Source organism: Dryobates pubescens, chromosome 8 (genome assembly GCF_014839835.1).
Source record: "Dryobates pubescens isolate bDryPub1 chromosome 8, bDryPub1.pri, whole genome shotgun sequence".
NCBI lineage: Eukaryota > Metazoa > Chordata > Aves > Piciformes > Picidae > Dryobates > Dryobates pubescens.
Window position 1 is genome coordinate 24,856,888 of NC_071619.1, and position 19,772 is coordinate 24,876,659.

The window sequence follows — 19,772 nt, forward strand, 5'->3', positions numbered from 1 at the left end:
AGCCTCTTGGGATGTTCTGAGTTATCTTGTGAGTGAAATGCTGCAATGCAACTCCTCTTTATTGTATCTAGTGGTTTCATTATTCACTCTCAGTATGTGTGGGAATGTATGCTTTATGTAGTTAAACACTGGAATGTTATCTTAAAAACTATGTTTATGATACTGAGGTAAGACATACCCGTAGTGGCATTTAATTTAGGATCTATCTGTGATCTAAAATGTAGAGCCGTATTTCTACAGGTATTTAGTCTTGAAAGATGTAAATACATCTCTAGCATCCTTCTCCAAAACTTATATGCTTCTAACTACCTTCAACTTCTCATTTGGTATTGAGCATGGTTTTACTCTGCTTACTAGCTATGTAAGCCATGAGGCATGTATATACTTTTAATTATGCAGCCCAAATATTTTCCAGTGATATCTATGCATTCAATTTAAAGAAAAAGAAAAAAACAAACAAACAAACAAAACCCCTGAATGTCTGCACTGGAAATATATGCAATATGAATTTCAGGGATGTGAAGAATACACACATTTGTTTGATATCAGTGGCAGCTGGGGTTCCTCAGCATCTCTAAAAATGAAGTAAAAGAACAGTTACCATGGAAATGTTATTTTTGTATGTGCTAACTTAGGTGGAAGACAGGTCAAGATAAAATGCTTTTAGAAAAAGAAGTAAGGTACTTTTTCCTTTCTGGAATATATATGTATATATAAAGTAAATTTTAGCTCTAGATTAATCCTTTGTGTAGTTTGAGTTGCAAAAAGACCTTTGCAACCCATCACACACAGCTACTCCATAAATGTTGTCCAGTTAGCTTTCATCCTGGTCTGAAACACACCTATTTTAAAAACAGATGGTACATGGTAGTTTCTTAAGTAAAGAGAAGATCTCTCAAAATGAACTAGAAATTAAAAACAGAAGGAATTTTAATGGAAATATATACACCATAAGTGATGACCTTGAGTTGTGTTTCTAATTACTTGTGGATAGGATAGGCTAGGCTAGGCTAGGCTAGGATAGGATAAGATTAGATAAACCAGGTTGGAAAAGACCTTTGAGATCATCGAGTCCAACCTATCACCCAACACCATCTACTCAACTAAACCATGGCACCAAGCATCCAGTCTCTTCCTAAACACCTCCAGTGATGGTGACTCCACCACCTCCCTAGGCAGCACATTCTAATGGTAAATCACTCTTTCTATGAAGAACTTCTTCCTAACATCCAGCCTAAACCTCCCCTGGTGCAGCTTGAGACTGTGTCCTCTTGTTCTGGTGCTGGTTGCCTGGGAGAAGAGACCAACCTCTACCTGGCTACAATTTCCCTTCAGGTAGCTGTAGACATCAATAAGGTCTCAGATAAGATGTTAATATAAATTATGTAAAGCATCTTACTTCAATGAAATGCTAAAGAATGCTTTTTATAGATGTGTGAATTTCTCAGAGTGAAAATGGGAAGAAAAACCCAAACAGTAATTAGCACAATCTGAAAACTTGAGTACAGAATACTCATGTGAGTGTGAATTTATGTTATTTCAGATAGGTTTACGAGTTCTATATTTGATAAAGGCCGAAAAAAAACCCCAAACAAACAAAAACATCCAATGAACCATATGAAAGAATTATTTGGTAGGCATGTGCTTCAGGATTGGTCTTTATCATGTGATAAAGAGCAGATGAGAGAATTGTGAGGAAGGTTTTCCTCTGCACAGGAAACACCTTGAAACTTATGTCTGATTTGAAGTCAGTGAGATTGTGAAGTCACTGCTTTTCAGCCCTGCTGTGAACTGTGCTGTAAGGAACATGTTGTTTTGATAATGTGCATGTCTCCTTGAAAACACAGTAGCATGAAGCTACTTTGGAGTGGAAGTACTGTGGCTGTTTTCTAGAAATGAGGCTTCCTTTTCCACTGCTAGTCATTCTCATGCCTAAAATAATTTTGACACAGTTCCTAATTTGTATTCTGTTTTGGGGAGAAGAGTGAAGTAAGCTCACTTTTGGTTGATGCTGAATAAATGTGAATACATTAAATGACAACACAAACCAGTAATTCCAATTAATATTTATTTTGCAGAGTATTCTGTTTAATTGCAACTATAGGGAAAGACTGTGTTGCAGTAATCAGTATCAGGAGTCTCTGGGTTATCCTGTATCTTCAAAAATGAATCTTTTTAGCTATGAAAATGTTATCAGAATGTTTCTGTGGTACTTTGTACCACTATTAAAAGTATTTAAAGGCCAAAAAACCTAAAAAAATGCTATTAATAATTAAAAAAAAAAATCAAGTGAGGCTACAGTTAGAATTTAAAAATTTCTCTTTCTAGCTAATTGCAATGTGCATTAACTTTTGTGAATAATTATGCACTCACATTCTGTTAAGAAAAAACTGTGAAACTTAGCAGTTCACGCAGACTGTTTCTGTCATTCTTGCATGTTATATCACAGTCAAGGCAAACATTTGCAATTAATATAGAATCCCTATTTACATGATTTGTGTTTCTCACAGCACACTTATCCTTCCAGGTAAGTAATTTTAAAGGAGCTTTGCCTAGATAATCCTTAATAATTTGCTAATCATTTAATTATGAAAAAAACCCAAACAAACCAAGCCACAAATCTAACACAACCTCAGTGTTATGTATAAGCAATATAAGCAATCTCTGGAGTAGCCTGGGGTCACTCTGTGAGGATATAACTTATGGGAACACCCAACTGATTTCAGGAGCAGAAATTTCATTGGAAGACTTAAGCATGTGCAAGAGTAATATCTTCAAAATATATTAAATATTTCAGTCTTACTGAAATATGATGATAATAATGCTTTCATTGCAAGTCTTCTTGCATTCATGTAATTTCACATAATCCTTTGAAAAATTGGTTTTCATTGTTTCTGTGTGAATTCCATACAGCTCTTGAGTCAACAAGTTGTAAGAGGAAAATAAGAACCAGAGAACCATTATTTTTTTTTCTGTGCATCTCCTAGAATCACTTCTCTGAGTGCAAAGCAAGTTGAAAAAGCAAGTGTGTCAGGTTGGGAATGAGACACAAGCTTTCTGCAGAAGCATAAATACTTTTGCAGAGAAATATAATACTAATATCTAAGATTGATGATAAAATTTATTATTGTCCCAAGCAATATACCTAAGATGGAGATTTACTTCAACTCTAGACTACAGGGTTCAAATTACCTGTAAAACCCAGTTTGTCTGAAGTGGGGGGATCTCTGGTAAATCCAATAAATAGCAATTTTACCTCCGTAATTTCCAATGCACTGCTATAGTACTTAATTACTTTAAAATACATCATTAGTTTTCAGCAGTTCCTGAGAACTTGCACTGGATTTTCATTTGGAGTATAAATTCTTGTAGATCCTCTGAAATATGAAGATGCGTTAAGCTTGTGATATTTAAGAAAGAAATTCTGTAGCAGTAGAAAAATATAACCAACTGCTTTTTTTCCTTTGTGTTTTCACAGTGTGTGATACTTACTTAGTTTAGGAAAGAGAACTATATAATTTAGGATGTTTATTCTAGCATATCAATGACAGGAACATCAGAATCTTGACTGAAGAGTATCAAAAGCAGTGTTCAAGTCACTGAAGGATAAAATGCTGATTCAAGGAAGCTCTACCAGACATCCTTTTCCCTCAAGTGAAGATTTCTTTCCTGTTGAGTTTTGCTCCTATTGCAAGATCTGTTAAAAGTGGTGCCGGCAAATCTGGAAACAAAGAATTACTGTAATCCAATCTGGATGCAACAGTAAACAATCTGACTGTAACAAAACATTGCCTAAATTCTTCAAAGTCAAGTGAGATTTAATCCTTGTTAGTTTTGTAAAGTGATGAAATGCTTTAAAATGCAGTTTCAATGCCTTAGTGGGCAGCAAATTCAGAATGGGTGTATTTCTTTGAGTTATCATACAAGAGGCACTGGTTTTGTGCCATAACTGCAGGCACCAAGAATCCTCAGACTAGACTAGTGCCTCCTTCTATGTCTTTTCCAGAAAAAAAACCAACCAACAAACAAATGTATGCTTTGATTTGATTTGTTTGAGCTGCTTTACTTTGATGGAACCTTTCTGTCATTTTACCAGCCCTATAAATAGAAACTAATACTCACAATTCATGAAGGAGAGTTTCCCCAAACCAACAGTAACTGTAAAAATAAGTCATTTTTTTAAGTTCCAAAATTTTTTAAACCAATAGCATGATGTTTACCCTTTCTATACAATTCAAGATGAGTAAGGTTATTTTCTTTAAATGTTCTTTGTGGGTGTCTTTCATGAAAGATATCTGTAAGTTTCATTTGTAATTGATATTTGAGCAAGTGCAGTTATCTCTGTAGTTTAAACTAAGCATGGTCTGTATGGGTCTAGTCTAATATTTGATGGAAGGAAACATTCCATATTTCCATGTTCCTCAAAAAAAATTAAAAAAATCTGTAATATACTTATTGTAGGTGTGTATGCAGCCATTATTGGGCTAAGGATCATCCTTCATGTAATCCAGGCATAAGCTTCCCAAATATGTGCCTAGCTGCCTAGTTTCTCTTGCTCGAAATCTGCCAGTAAAGCTCAAGAGTCAAAATACATAGTAATTAATTTTCCACTCTGTTCTGAATAACTGGTGTGCCAAACTACAAGTGCTTGTGTTTTTTAGGTTACTTTTTGTAGTACAAATACAGCTGTTCATGATGACTCATTCTATGAAGTTCCTTGCCCTGGTTGTGCTTAGTTAAGAGAAAGTGAGTGCTACCAATAGCTTGGTGACATTAGTCGTAAGGATTGTTTTTTCTTTCTCCTTAGTCAAGTTGCCAATCGGCAACTCCCATACTGTCTTATGCAGGACTGGTACACCATATGAATTGCTATTTCAGCATAACAGCAAGCCTCTCTGAAACTCACTGTGCACAGTTTGGTCCATTTTTTTAAACAGATTGAGTGTTTTCTGAAGGACCTGCGTCTAAATGTTCTCTGATTTTTCTAGCTTATAAATACTTCAACTCTTTGATACTTACACAGCATATGGGTGGTCACGCATCACATATTACTAGAGACAAGGAGACTGTCATTGAACACGTGTCCCATATGTTACTGGTTCACCTGAAAATACTGCCTGCATGTAATGATAATAGGTATAGAATTTTCAGCACAAAAATTTGGGTAAGGTGGTATAAATTGTCTAGATAAATGCAATGTCAGTTAAAAATTATGCCTTTTTTTTTTAATTCCTGCAAAATTAAATACTGGCTAGCCCAAGGAATTGACCATATGTGCTGTATGCAGTGATTACAATTGAAAAATAAGCTCTAAAGAAAGGGTTTGGATTTACATCAAATTCTAGCAATCTTGACATCCACCTCTTTTAAGTGAATATTGAGTGTTTTTTATGTTATGAAACTACTGAAGAGGGTCTATACCTACCAATTTGGCTGTAAATTATCCTTTATAAAAAAAAACTTCTTTTTTTTTCCCAGTTATTTACTGTCCTTTGCAGTTTATTATATCTATTACAACATAATTTTTATCACTCAGGAGATTTCCTTTAGAGAGAAAATCATATTTCTCTGCCTTCTACTTGCATATGTAAAAAATACAACAGAAGAAACTGCTAAGGTCATAAACCACCAGCTGTTTAAGACTGGCTCAAGGAAGCACGACAATAAATGGTTATTGATAGGGGAAAATAAATATCTGTGTTTCCAACCAAAGGAATTCACAATCTGCAACATTGTCCTAGAATAGAATTAAAGCTAGCCACTATAATTCAAATCTTGAATATCACTTAGCCTGAAATTTATAATCTCTGTATTATTCAAGAATCATTATACAAATAATGAGTATATTCAGAAATAGCAGAAAGGAAGAAGTGTGTAAACGGTGCCCTGGAATTAAACTGGTTTTGTATGGTAGCCAACATCTGTATTTGATTTGAAGTCACGTGGACACCTTAAGTTGGTACTATACTCTTAACCTTAACTATATGACTATCATAGAATACATAGAATACATAGAATAAACCAGGTTGGAAGAGACCTTCAAGATCACCGCATCCAACCCATCAAACACCACCCAAACAACTAACCCACGGCACCTAGCACCCCATCAAGTCTCCTCCTGAAAACCTCCAGTGATGGTGACTCCACCACCTCCCCAGGCAGCCCATTCCAATGTGCAATCACTCTTTCTGTATAGAACTTTTTCCTAACATCTAGCCTGAACCTCCCCTGGCGCAGCCTGGGAAGCAGACCAACCTATGTATAGAATTTCACAACTTTAAGGAGAGAACAGTGTCAATAGCAGTATCAAAAGCTGTGTATGTGTGTATATATAAAAGTATACATATATACATAAATAAAAGAAAATGCAAGTATTTAAAATACATATTAATAGGAAAAAGCAGAATTCAGTTCTGGAATATGAAAAATTTTGATAACTTATCTACTTATGGGGATTTTGGAAAGAGTTGTGATTATATTTTGATATAACAATAGGCTAGTACTTGAAATTTTATACTAGGTAAAATGAAAAGCATAAGATTTCTTTCAATTTCTTATGTCTTAACACTAAAGTGAATCCCTAATACTAATTGGCACTGTTTAAAGGAAATGGTATGTGTGCTGCTAAGAGCTGCATCAGGCTAAAGAACTAGATAGTTTGGGTTTTGTCAGCAATAAGCAATCTTCAGGGTAAGGTGCTATTTATTACCTCTTAAGGAAATAAAAAAATAGGCAGATGTGAAGGATGACTCAAAGATGCAGATTCTAAGTATTTTTATGTATATATATGCATATACACACAATTTTTTATATATATATACACATTTACACACATACTCTGTACCCAGAATATCTCACAGCGTTAAGATGTGAATTTTGTTTGTGATACACTATGGATTTCCAGTGCCAAATCCAGACTTCAGCATGTGCTGGGTACATTTCCTCACAGTTTCATTTTTCAGACATAGTATTGTTGCTTGTAGAGCTCATGACTGGTCTGCTGCATCGTATGCTGTGTCTGGGTATTAGGGACAGCAGACAGCACTGTCACTAAAATGGCAAATACAGAGATTAAATTCAAAGCAACTAACTAAGACAGACAGAGAGAGAGCACTGAAGAGACTTAGGATGGGTTGAGGGAGTTGTGAAAGGAGCCAGTGAGTGAATGTCAGACACTACAGAATCTGTCTGTAGGAAATACTGGATGATACCGTCTGTCTCCTACGTTCTTTCCTTATTTCCTGCAGTTCCCTATAACAAAACCTGTGTGGATGAGTAGTGAGGCAGTGTGAAAGGCATGCTGTAATAGATGTCTGATTTCTAGCGTTTAGGAACAGGCCTTCTGTTGCATATGGTTAGCAGACAACCTTAGTGTCTTTCTTCCATTCTCTAAAATAATCTCTGATGAAGGACAAAGCATGTCACTGTACAAAGGAACTCTAGATCCTTAATGGCTACTGGATGCAACCTGCAATTATGAAGAGGCTCATGCATCTTGATTGAAATGTTTGTTCTATCATATCAAATATTTTAGCTGCAAACAGTACTGATAGTCCTGCTCTTCCATATTAAAAGATTGCTAACAATTGCTAGGATTAGGGTTGTGGTTAGGGTTAGGGTCTTCACCCCTTCAAGTAACACTTGCTAAGAAAACTTGAAGCCACTACATTTAGAAATCACATGAATAATATACTACTGCAGTTTACAGGGGAGTAAAACACTAATCCAGCTCTCTATAGGTAAAATAGAAGTAGTGCCATAGTAATCTTTATTCTAATAAAAAACAATTTAGCTGCTAAATTATCATGGAATGATTAGGACAATTTAAATGGATGATGAATTCCTCAGATGAATGTCTGAACTGGAAAGCGAAGGAAAATCTTGAGTGAACTAGAACAGCAGAGTTGTGTGTTGGTTTGTTACACCCTCCTCCCAATGAAGAGAACTTGTCCATTAAGATCAGTTGGAAATACTTTTTTCCATCTAAAGGAAAATGTTTTGGTGTGATATGTTTTTCTGGGGTTTTGTGGTGATTTGGTTGGTTGGTTGGTTGTTTTGGTGTTTCTTTGTGGTTGTTGGGTTGTTAGTGTAAATGAAGCCTGTTGTTTCAAATAGAAAAGTCTAAATGTTTCATTTAAAAAATCAGTATCAAATATGTCCAGATTTTTTTCTTTATAAATAGAATTAAAACGTAAGGGCTGAGTCAAGACTGATTATAGTCCAATACATTATTAATTCCTCCCCCCCAATTCTTTTTGTAATATGAATTTAGATTTTCCTACAAACTTTTGTAACAATTGTCTCCTGACTACCCATTGACTTTCCGCTTCAATTTTCACTACAGTGACAAGAAGCTGTGCAATGCAACAGTTGTATGCACTTCGATTTTGGAGACTGTAAGACCTTCAGGGTGTAGGCCAATCTTTTGCTTCGTTGTTGTGTGTTTATTGTTTGGTGGTTTGGTTTTGTTTTCATATGCATGTCTGTGACATTGCATAAATAATTAAGAATGCAAATAATTATCTTCACACTTTTCCTTTCTTTCTCTATGCCCCCTGGAGTCCCATTTGTTGAAATATAGTTAACAGCTAGCTAATTTTGGCAGGAATTTTTCATTTGGAATAGTAGATGATCATAACCCAGGATTCAGGGAGCTGTTTTGCTTGCAAACCTGCTTAGCATGGGATAGGTTACAGAGTGGAATTTTACTGGCTGTTTTTAATAAGGCCAACTGAATATAAAGTATGCTCAAAGAGGACTGCTTGAGAATTTTGAATGCTAAGGATTTATAAATTTTTAACCAACAGACTGCATGCAATAGAAGAAATTCAGTAAATAAAAATGGTTTCCTATCTCTTGTTCAAAGTTTTCTGTTGCAAATGTGCAAATAATATCCTCTGAGGGCAGACTCTGAAGGCATCACAAAGCAAATGTCTCTTTAGGCTTAATTATACTGATACCCTTGTTTTAGTCAGCTTCTCAGTACTCTTCCAAAGTTCTGGTTGCTTCACTTAACAATTCCACTATCATTTAGTAGATGTGACTACGTGCAGAACGCAAAGACTATGGCTGTCATCTTTAACTCACTCCCCTTGTGTTTCTGTTGCGACATCTTTGTGCCTGTCTTGACAAGACAGTAAGCAGTACAGATGTTATGCCAAATGGTCACTAAACTGCTAAACACTGCTTCGTTTCACAGATTTTACCACATCCACACAGGGCTTATCCTGTAATTGCAGCTCTGTTTTACCATCTTAATGTCTCGCCTTTGTATCACTGCAGCTACTCTTAATGTCCTGTATCTACTTCATTGTTTGTTGGTGGTGTTTGTTTGTTTTTTAGATGGAATGAGTTTTTAGGATTGTTCTTCAGGTATGCTCAAGCAGGCAAAATTGAAGAGTAATCAATGTATTAATAGTAAGTACCTACTCTAGATGTACTGTTAGGTACTGCTAAATAATAAGAGCTGAATAGTTTTTAGATATTTCTAATGATTACAGTGTGAATAGCATGTGTTCTCCCTCTCTAACTTCTTGTATTCATTTGCATATCATTTTTAGGATACACATTGGGTATAATATTCTCAGGCTGTAGCCCTGTCAACATCCCACTCATTTGGTACTATGACAACTACTATGTTAGTATTACATTCGAGTTTGTCAGTGGAATACTCCTTTCCAAGGGCGTGATGAACAGGAAATGAACTCTTGAGATAGTTGCCATTTGTCAATAACCTTAATCAGTGATCTAAATAACGTAGCAAAAACTGTGCATCATTCCTGCTAAATCTGATGTTATGAGAACTGCTGATTGTGCCACCAAGTAAGAATATTCTTGTATGGTGTAAAAACTGCTCTGCTATTGTGCATCTTATGTCTCATTGGAACAGTAGTGTAGAAATGCACTATCAAGTGATTATACAGCAAAGTTAACACAAGCTTAATCTCTCATAAATTACCACAGAAGGAACACCTTTTATGTGTAACTATGCAAGAACTCTCTCCTAGTGCAAAAGAGGACATTTCAAGTGAAACATTGCACTCTGAAGCTGTGACATTCAGATTGTTATAAAAGCAGGATTTGGTGATTTAAAAGTAATCCTAGACAAAGTATGTGAATGACAACTTGGAAATTATTTGCATTAGCCATTATTGCTAATGCTTCCCTGTGTCCAGCCCTTTGTGATAATCCTAGGTCTTGCAATTATGTCTTTGGTTTTAGGTTGCTGTGGCTGCCATAGATTTTGTGACATAAATGTGTACAGAAAATACTAGCTGTTTCACAAGTGGGTAGGAAACAGTTTAATTTTGTGTACCACAAGTAGGTATTTACCTCCTTAAACCAACAATTGTCCAGGCAAAATAGATGCAGAACTGTGTTATTCACTTACTTAAATGAGGTACTACAGCAAGGAAAACCAAAATTTAATTATTGAGACTGTTACCAAATCTTAAATGTTTACTCTCACTGACTGCTATGGTGTTCGCCTCTGGCTCCTTTGTGTAGGAGACATCTGTGCTGTACAAAAATATGTAGTGTCAAAAGTATTGTGTGCAGAATAAAATTAAGATAGTAGGCAATATTATTGGTAAAGTGGAATTGAATAGCTCTTGCAGTCATTTCTGAAGAGACAGGCTATCAATTTCCAATTAAATGATTCCCCTTGGGTTTCATTTTCATCAGGTATAGATTTTAGGAATGTGATCTGGAATCTTTCTTTATAGCACCAAGGGAACTTCCATCATTTATTGGCAATCTCTCTCTCTTCCATGCTCTGTGCCAGTCCAGGTCTATTCAGAAGATGAAGCCTTCTCAGAACAAAGAAATTGTGGAGCTGGGAAGTACCCCATACTTTGTATGTAGGTGTCTATCTGCAGTCCTACTCTGTGACTTCAGCTGTGATGTGACCCAATACCCAGCATGGGATATGGGTGATTGGTGGAAGATCTGTTGGAGTTGCTTTTATCAGAGTTCAGCTGAATGCTTTCGCATACTTTTTACCCCTTCTTGGAGCCACGAATTATTACATTGAAGCTTTTCTCTTTCCTAGGGCATCCCTTGGTGTTGTCCCTTTCTCTTGTTCTGTAGGTGAATGGTGCTAGTGCTATAAATGTAACTCTTATGTGCACTTTTCCTTTTTTATGTCTCCTTCTTGTCCCTCTCCAGTTCCAATGAACAGAGAACATGCTCTGAGAAATCATTAATTCAAGTGTCATACGCCCCCAAGATCAGATGCACATTATACTTACAGCCTAGAAAACAGAAAGGAAAATTTGGTGGTGTAGCATACATGTGAAATTAATTCTAATTCAGTTTTCTTAGCAACTCATAAAATCTCTGAGTCATTACAGATAAAGACAGCAGACCTAAACAGTCTCATAGCAGCCATCGAACTAATTCTGAGTATGTTTTATGACTTCAGCAACAAAAATGTGACAATAGAACTTCTACTCCTGAGTCTTCCTTCCTCTGAATCAGTAGCTGCCTGGTTTTGCTCCTCAATTAGCCACTGAGTCTAAAAAAGGCTGTGAACTGCTGGGTTAAATGCAGGGCAAACTGAGCAGTTATGCTTAGCACATGATACCTTGACATGCTGATGTCTTTCTCCTGTGTGGTGCTGAACTCAACAAATAAATGTCTATCTAAATATATATGTACAGTTTGTTGTTAAGCTTTGATAGTTCTCGTGGTTTCTCACAACAAACAACATGCAGACAAAGTAAAATTTTGCAATAGAGATCAGATCAGGCTCTTTGTGAATTAAATACTTTTTACCTTTGGGAGATACAAAACTTAATAATTTGGCAATTATGAAGTGCTTTATGTTCTTCAGTGAGATGTGCTATGTAAGTGTAAATTAGTATCATTGATGAGTTTAAGCCACAATTTTGAATGCAAATGAGATTTTTATAAGGATAACTAATGGCCATTTTTCATTGTGAATGATGATGAAAAAATTAAGTATCTTTCACAGAAAGTACCAAAAGTATGGAATTTAGGTGTGAGCTGAATCAAGCAGAGTTTAATGCAAGTCTGTTGCTCCCCTGACACAGATGTGGGCATAAAAGTAGGAAAAAAGCATGTGCAGTGGGACACAGAAAAACACAGAGACTCATGGCAAGGTTCATTCATGTCTATGTTGCATTCTTTTTCATATATAGACCTGGAGATAAACAGGTCTGTTGAAGAGAGAAATTATAAAGTGGCAGCCTGTAGCAGTGGAAGCATGTGTCTTAATTAAAAGTGGGACACAAGGAAGATGTATAAATACTTTGGAACCTTTTTTAAAGGTCAAAAAATCTTTCTCTTACTGAATAACTAGTTCCATTGGAATTCCAAAAGTCATGGCTGTCTGGGGAAGTCCCCACTGACTGGAAAAGGGGAAACATAACCCCCATTTTCCAGAAGGGAAAGAGGGATGACCCAGGGAACTACAGGCCAGTCAGTCTCACCTTTGTGCCCGGTAAGATCATGGAGCAGATCCTCCTGGAAGCACTGCAGAGGCAAAAGAATAATGAAGAGGTGATTGGGTACAATCAGCATGGCTTCACCAAGGCCACAAACCTGGTGGCTTTCTATGACAAGGTCACAACATTAATAGATGAAGGTCGAGCAACTGATGTCATTTACCTGGACCTGAGCAAAGCCTTCAACACTGACCCACACAACATCCTGGTCTCCAAGCTGGTGCAGTATGGGTTTGATGGATGGACCATTCAGTGGATAAAGAACTGGCTTGATGGCTGCACCACAGGGTGGCTGTCAATGGGTTCATGTCCAAGTGAAGGCCAGTGACAAGTGGAGTCCCTCAGGGATCAGTACTAGGACCAGTCTTGTTAAACATCTTTGTTGGCGACATGAACAGTGGCATTGAGTACACCCTCAGCAAGTTTGCGATGACAGCAAGCTGTGTGGTGCAGCAGACACACTGGAGGGAAGGGAGGCCATCCAGAGGGACCTTGACAGGCTGGAGAGGTGGGCCCATGACAACCTCAAGAGGTTCAACAAGATCAAGTGCAAGGTCCTGTATCTGGGTTGGGACAATCCCATGCACTGATAAAAGCTGGGCAGGGACTGGCTTGAGAGCAGCCCTGAAGAAAAATACCTGGGGGGGGGATGAAAATCTCAACATGAGCCACCGGTGTGCACTTGCAGCCCAGAAAGCCAATCACATCCTGGGTTGCATCAAGAGAAGCATAGCCATCGGGTCACAGGAGGTGATTCCCCTCCTCTACTCCTGCTCTGGAGTACTGCATCCAGTTCTGGAGCCCGTGTTACAGGAAGGATCTAGAGGTGCTGGAGCATGTTCAGAGGAGGGCCACAAGGATGATTAGAGGGCTGGAGCACCTCTCCTATGAGGACAGACTGAGGGAGTTTGGGCTATTCAGTCTGGAGAAGAGAAGGCTCTGAAGAGACCTTATTGTGGCCTTCCAGTATCTTAAGGGGGCCTACAAGAAAGCTGGGGAGGGACTTTTTAGGGTGTCAGGTAATGATGAGACTAGGGGGAATGGAGCAAAACTAGAAGTGAGTAGATTCAGATTGGATGTTAAGAAGTTGTTCTTCACCATGAGGGTGGTGAGACACTGGAACAGGTTGCTCAGGGAGGTGGTAGAAGCCCCATCCCTGGAGGTTTTTAAGGGCAGGTTGGATGTGGCTCTGGGCAACCTAATCTGAGGTGTCCCTGCCTATGGCAAGGGGGTTGGAACTGGATGATCCTTGAGGTCCTTTTCAACCCTAACAATTCTCTGATTCTGTGCCAAATAGAAAACCCTCACACTTGCAGCTGAGCAGTGCATTTTGGAATTTTATAAGAGAGTGATTTTTAGTGTCTGCTCACAGCCAGTATATCAGCTCTGCTTTATCTTTGCTGGATTGTTAGGAGTGCAGATGCTCTTCCTTGAGTCTGAAAGACATTTGAAGGAATTTTGGCTGCTTGGAAGACTATAGAAAACTTTAGCTTGCAAATTGTAGTTTAGTGAAGCAAATGCATATTGGCTAGACTTTCATTAATCTCTTTGAATACCTCTTTTTTTCTTTTTATATCTCTTTTAAAAATCCAGTACAGAAAAGGTTTCTTTTCAAAGGGACTACTGATTGCTAATTACAAGGGCAAGCTGTTGTGTATTTTGTTTGGTTGTTTTTTTGTAGAAAGCCCTCCATTCATCTAGTTCATGTGTACTATCATTTCTGAATGTGGTGGTTTGAGCCTTAACTGAAGTTCAATCTACCAAAAAATAATCTGGAGTCAGTTTGGAAGTAGAAGTTAATTTTTTAACTCTCTCTCTCCCTATATATATATATAAATAACAGGGAGGATTTACAAGGGTAAGGAATAAGGATGAATAGGAAAATATACAAAACCAAATTTGGATGGCCTTGTATCTCCCTCGATGTATGTGGATTTCAGTCCTTTAGAGAAGCATGGATGCGGCAGGGAGATCAGGCCTGACCACGTGGCAGAACCAGGAAGCCAGCACCAGCTGTGGGTCCTTTCAGACAGGCAAGGTAGGAGCAAAATAAAAAGGTGGCTGCCGCGTCCTCCCCTTTGTAGTCTTGCTGAACAGGAAGGGGGAACGGAACAGACCAACTTAGACCTGGGAAACCCCTCCTCCCAGGAGGGAGAAACCACATCCACCTGGATCAGGTTTCTTTTGTCCCTGGGGGGAAGTGGGGCTCTGGCAACCCTCCCCCCGAGGATGGGTGTAAACCAGCACAGTGAATTAATTTTTTTCACTGCTTGATTTCTCTTGATTTAGTAGTTTTGTATGAATTGTTTGAATCAACTGTTCCATTTAACACTCTGCACTCTTTCTTGTATTTTAGAACTCTATGCAGTAAAAAAATTGTTGCTTTCCAACAAGAACTGGTGAGAGATTAAAAAAATTAGTATGAGAAAGGGAATGGCATGAATTTCCATAGTAGAAGGAAGATTTCTTGTTGTTTGCCTTAGCTGTTGCAATTAGTTTCCAGGCACTGCAGGAGGAGCGAATAAATGGCTTGGCAGTAAAGTAGACGTCAAAAAGGCAAATCCATGAAGGTTCTAAATTGGCAGGATTCATCTGAATAAATGTGAATGAGTATCACAAGAAAGGTGTATTCATATCTAAGGAAGTCTCCCCTAGACACCCCATTAAATGAGTGATGCAGTTCATGTGATCAGAATTTAATGTCTGTTTTAAAATGGATTAGGATTGAACCTTTGGAAGCTTTTTATTATTGATATTATCTCAGTCTTTCTTGTACATCTCTCCTGTGAAGAAAGACTGATTGAACTGGGGCTGTTTAGTCTTGAGAAGAGGAGGCTGAAAGGGGATATTATCCACATCTATAAATACCTGAGGGATGGGTATCAAGGTGAAGGTGATGGTTTCTTAGGTGGTGCCCGGTGATAGAACAAGGAACAATGGGTACAACCTGGAACACAGGAGGTTCCACCACAACACCGGGAAACACTTCTTTATGGTGAGAGTGACAGAGCGCTGGAACAGGCTGCCCAGAGAGGTTGTGGAATCTCCTTCTCTGGAGACTTTCAAAACCTGTCTTGATGTGTTCCTGTGTGGTCTGCCCTAGGTAATCCTGCTTTGGCAGCAGGTTTGAACTCAGTTGCTTCCAATCCCTAACATTCTGTGATTGTGCAAAGATTACTTTCAGTACAAGGGACCTTGTGATAACCAGCTTAGATAAATGTACCGACACAGTAGGTTCCAGAAGTTAAATAAAAAGATTCATGTGCACATTCCTCTAATAATCAGTTACCTTTGTCTGCTCTCTTTGAGAAGGTCAGTAAGTATTTAACAGAAAATGTCTACTCTCTTCCTTCACTGTCTTGGCATCTTCTCCAAATCTAGATAACTGAACATTCAGCAAATCATGGAGTGAAATTCCAGCTTGTCTGCCACAGACCTATGTCTCACTACTGTGAAGTACTCTGGTTTCTATTGTAAAATATGGGAAGAACTAAACATGTGTTAGCACTAGAGCTAAAGTCAATGTAATCCTGGCTAACTTTGTGCACAGATTTAAAGTAGAGCTCAGCATCTTTCTGGATTCATGGATAGATGCAGTCCAGGCACCTACTGTTTATCTGATCCGAGTGTAGAGGAAGAGACTGGATGGGGCGCTTGGTGCCATGGTTTAGTTGATTAGATAGTGTTGGATGACAGGTTGGACTCGATGATCTCAAAGGTCTTTGCCAACCTGGTCTGGTCTGGTCTGGTCTGTTCTATTCTATTCTATTCTATTCTATTCTATTCTATTCTATTCTATTCTATTCTATTCTATTCTATTCTATTCTATTCTATTCTATTCCACATCTTCAGTGGTCCCGTCAGTCAGAAGCACTGAAGTCCACGTTTCAATGGAATAAAACTTCTACTAGAAACGTTACAATTCACAAAGCCTTTACATAGTCGTCTGACAGAACCATTTCCTTTCATTTATTTGAAAAGAGAGAAAAAAAAAAGTCCAATTAAAATTCTTTAGATTGTTTTTACTAGGAAATTCTTTTATAACTTTCATGGTTTGGGATCCTTGTATCATATAGTTACACTATATGTCTTTATAGGAATTCGTGATTTGGTATGAGGCCTGTATTTTGGCAGAATGAAGAGCATAAAAAGCAAAACTAAAATGAACAAGGGCTCCAAGAAGATCAGTTTAAACAGAAGTCCCTTTAGTCTTCTAAAATTCAATGTAAGTAAGAAAAAAATAAAACAAAATGGGGCTACTCCTGTGCTGCTACTGAGCTAGACTCCATATTGAGGATCCAAAACAGAGAAATTAGACGGTGTTAACACTTGAAAGAATAGAATTATTCTTAACTGAGAAATTTTCTGCCTCAGAGGAAAAAAAAAAGCCCAAACCAAAACCTCTTATGAATGGAAACATTATGCAGCTATTCTTTATTAATTGTTTCTGCTTATTCAGGGCTTTTTGAAGTGTAATAGTCATATGCAAATCATCTAGCATCCAGGCTGATTCCTCTTTGAACCATCCTCTTTAAAGTGGTGTGTCTTTCAGCACAGAAACCTTATCCTTTTTTAAAAATACTTCTACACTCAACCAGCAGCTGTTCTAAGCAAATAGCTCTCTCAATTCAGATGGGTGTTTGTTTATATGCTGCCAATACACGAGGCAGATTTTGCCCTGTATAAGAATGTTTCTTATCACTAAAGTTGACAGGACTATGGTTCTCCATTCCCAGATGCTGAACTTGGGAATAATTAGCACTTTCCTTAACAACCCTAGTTTCTCACATTAGTATTAAACATTTAGTTTATCCTAAGCCAAAATGAAAGTAGGAGGACTCACAACATATTCATATTTCTGCATTCCCCCATACAATCTTACCATGAGAGGCTGCAGCCAGGAATTTCTCTTCCCATGAGGTCTCAGTGCATATAGAGGGTTTTTAAGCTACTGGTGTGATACAAAAGGATTTTATCTTTGGAAAATGCCGCTTTCAGTGGTAATCTGAGTTCTGCTTCCTATTATTAAACAGAATATCTCTTGGCCTTGCGGGAGAAGAGTAATCCTTTTTGATGCTTGCAAATCTTAAAAGAGCCTCCACTCAGAGAAAATAGAAGTTGTTCAATCACTTCATATTGAAATTGCTTAGAATCACATACAGAAATTTGATTGTAATGAAAAAGAGAAGGAAGAAAAAAGTATGTATTCATACTGAAAATGCTATAGATGTGGAAATTTTTCCCCCAAGTTTTTGCAACTTACATTAATGCCCATACAAACCTGTTTATGACAAAATTTTTTAAAAAGGCAATAGTAAGGTAAGAGGTTAATACTAAGAAGGCAGCAAGTGAGGGTAACTAGTTTTATTTTTTTGAACCGGTCACGTGACAGAATTTGTAAGACACTTTTCCCTTTAAACAATAAAAGCTTTTTCTCCCTATTTGAATATTTATATTTGCTTTGGAAAATTGAGTTGATCATTTAGACTATCTTAGGTTTGGTTTCATTATTCTTTACTATTAGTAAAGACTCATACATCCCATTGCAGAAAGAAGGCCAGGATGAAATAGGTCTACTTATTCACCTAGTCATATTAAGTCAAATTTTCAGGTTAAAATAGTCTGGAAAGGGTTTCAAGTGCAAAAAGAAATTGTATTCTTTCCTTTGTGTTACACAACTAGAGTTAGTCTCATACTTTACCCATCCTTATATTGCTGTTTTATCCCACTGATATATCAAAGCCAGAAATCAACTAACGTAGCACAGAGGGATGACTTTAATTTCAATGCCTTCTTTCATTGCCCAAACAAAAGATTCTCTTCCAGCGCATAGGTTTTGAGGTTATGCACACTTCTATGTTCCAAGATAATTAATTCTATTATAGCCTCATAAGCATAAGCACTAATGACTCCACAGGTCTCTCAGTGTTATAATTTTTACATACATAAATGCATATATATTATATATATGCAAAGATAATAATAATGATAATTATACCTGAAACTAACTTATGTGTATATGCTGCAGTGATCAGTTTATACATATGTCTCCTGCATCCCAGATAATTTTTTTTTTTTGTTTTTAAATTGATGGAATGGATTTCTAGTCTATCAATGGTACTCAAACACATTGAAACTTTGGGTGAGGGAAAAGATGTTATCAGTCTCCCACAAAAACACTTTCACCTTACTGGATTCTGCATCTTTTCCATATAAGAACTCTAGTTAATGGCATAAGAATTTTCACTCCAGGACTTTTGTTTATTTGATATCTGGAAATTCAATTATTTAATATCAGGAAATTCAATCATTGATAGGAACCTAGACTTTATTTTATCCTTTCTTACTGTTATGAACTACTTACTTCTTTCTTTTAAATAAGGTGGTGTTCATCTGAGAAGAATATTGTTCTCTTGTATCTTTATAATCCTTTTTACTCTCTTGCTCTCGCTACTAAAGTTCACATTCAATGTCTGGTTAGCTACTGTAGGCTTCTGTCTTTGTCCTTGACTTCCCAACACCCTTCAGTAACTTTAAATTGCTAATGTACTCTCTCAGATACGCTACTATTTTGTTGAGAAGGACATCTCTTTGTTGCTGCTGTCCTGTATTTCCCCTTTGGCCTCCATTTTACCCTTCATTTTTTGCTCATTGCCATTTTACAAGCAGTGCAAATGTTAACAGCAGTATTGAAGATGCTCTGGCTATGACCCATTTTAAGCTAAGAGGAAACCGTATGGTGTGAAATTAATGTACACCAGCAACCAAACTGTGACTAAAGGATGCTGTAAGAGGGAGTGGTTTGAAACAGTAACCAGAGAAGACCTTAAGGAATATTCCCAGAGCCTACAAAGTCAGTGCTGCACAAGTAAAACATTTTTCAAAGACTGAAGTGTACCTCTAACCTTTGCCCTTCAGCAAAAGGCATTCCAGTTCTGTTTTAATTAAGTTAATGGCTTTATTTGGTAAAGTGCAAAACATTCATCTTACTTTATAGACCCTTCACAGCCTTGAATCATGTCCCCAGATGTACTGCATTCTTAATTTGGTCAGAATCACTGCACAGTGAGCAGGTCAGTGGTATATGACGTTCTTTTTTCTCTTCCGTCTCCAACAATCCTTTGTATTCCCCCTCCAATTTTCTAAGTTTGTTTCACACATAGAAAACAGTAAAGGTGGAAAAGTTTTAAATTAGATGGAAAGTAATTGGAGCCAAAGATATGTGGCCAGCACTTTCATTTGAAGGCCACTCAATTATAAGTTTGGAAGATATTAACTATCACAGAGCAAGTGATAATAAACTCA